The sequence below is a fragment of the Xenopus tropicalis genome, chromosome 5 (assembly GCF_000004195.4).
Source record: "Xenopus tropicalis strain Nigerian chromosome 5, UCB_Xtro_10.0, whole genome shotgun sequence".
In the NCBI taxonomy this organism is placed as follows: Eukaryota; Metazoa; Chordata; class Amphibia; order Anura; family Pipidae; genus Xenopus; species Xenopus tropicalis.
In genome coordinates, this window is record NC_030681.2 from 39,239,190 (window position 1) to 39,241,226 (window position 2,037).

Genomic DNA, 2,037 nt, shown 5'->3' on the forward strand with positions numbered 1-2,037 from the left:
TAGTTTAGAGACAATTCTCATTGACTTCTATTGAACCTTGTCAGCCTTGTCAAAAAAAATCAAAAACTCGAAAAGACTTGAATTAAAGGGCACCTATTACCCGCAAATTGCTTCGCCCACCAGAGATGTGGGCTACACACATCGCCTGCACTCCGGTTGGGGGAAACAATAGTTTTTTTTAGAAAAAAAAAAAACCCAATCCCTTTTCTTGCTAGGCTGCCGGTGTGGGCGGCTATGTTATTTAGTGTGCATATGCATAATGAGAGGGACTCCACGCTCAATAAGTGAATTGTGGCACTCGATCGTTCTGCGCATGGGAGTGCCACAACATGGCTGCTTGAACAGGAGCCATTTTTTATAAAAAGACTATTGTTTCCCCCAGCAGGAGTGTGGGCTCTATCAGCCCGCACCTCTAATAAGGGAAGCAATTTTTGGGTGATAGCTGACCTTAAAGTATGTTATTGCTAAGACTGTTGAATATTCTGGGAGTTTTAGTTAAACAGCTGAAGAGCTCCAGGTTGAACATCCCTGCATTTAAAATATTTCCTACAGTTTAGGTTAGGGCCCCAGCCTTCCTCCAGTGCCCCTAGCACTATCCTTTCTATCTGCAGTCCTGTACCAGGTGTATTCTTTATAGTATTCCCATTAGGTTCCTCATAATATTCCATTGAAATGAGTTATAAACAGGGCATGAGACAGGAGACCCAAATGACATTTACCCATTGGGGCTGCAGTTCAACAATAGCAGAAAACGCATAGGCTGGACATCCCTGGGGTTTATAATAAAGCACTCCAGCCTGACCAGTAATCTCAAGGGCCAGGTTTGCTGGGGCCCTGGGCACACTGTTTCATACAATACTGAGGTCATTGAATCATATGTTGCTGGTGCTGCTGTGTCAGGAAATCCTGATGCCAATGTGTCCTATATTACTAAATTCTGATGCCAGTGTAGTATATTGGTGGAGACATTGTGTCATGAAATTCCAGGGATTGTGTCAGGTATTGGTAGGACACTGTTATATACTGCTGGGGCCTTGGCCACTCAAATGCTGATTCCACTGTACCATCAAAAGCAGAGATCCGCATGTCATAAAATGCTGGGGGCTCTGTGTCATAAAACGCTGGAGCTAATGCCTGGGACCTGATGGGTCATTTATGCAAAAATTGTGATAACGCCAAATATGGATATAAATGTGCATATTGCGACCATTCAGTAAAGGTATTGCTCCTTTCCAATGTGCAGGCCTGGTCTTGTGGCAAGGCCATAAAGGCCTGAGCCTAGGGTGGCACAAATTTAGGGGTGGTATGCTGTCCAGCCGCACCTGAACTTTGCTCACATCCGCAGCACTGGGCTCTAGTAGCGCAGAAAATTTCTATGCGTCCTGACCCCAGTGCTCTGTGTGTGAGATAAAAGGATGCACATGATCAGGGGGAGTGGTGGCTGACGGGGGTGGCCTCTGGGCACCCTGTGGAGAAATGGGTCCACAGTCTGCTATGATAATTTGTGTGCAAGAGCACATTTTGGCCCTGGAGCTATTACCGCCACACAAAGGGGCGCATTTATTAACACTGGTGACTGGCGGTGATGTTACCCATAGCAACTAATCAGCAATTAAATTTGAAGGGTCACCTACAAAAGCAAAGATCTGACTGGTTGCTATGGGCAACATCACCAGTGTTGTTTGTCACCAAGGTTAATAAATACAATCCAAAATCTTGCAATAGTTCTAAAGTTCCCACAGCAGACTGTGTCAAAAGGCTAAAAATGCCACTTCTGTCATTTTTTCTTTCTGGATAAATGCTATTCCTGTAACCTGAAATCCAATGCTTTAGGACTGCTAAAAACATCAACATTAATGAATGAAACACGTTTAGAATATTTATGTACTGGGCTCAGAAATAGGGTCAAACTTCAAGTTTCTCTTACTGAGGGACGACTTCCACACACACACACGCTTTCTATTGGTTAGGGCTGTGTTTAGCCTTTGCTATTGGTCGCTTGAAAACAAACTCATGTTCCTATTGGTTTACACCCCG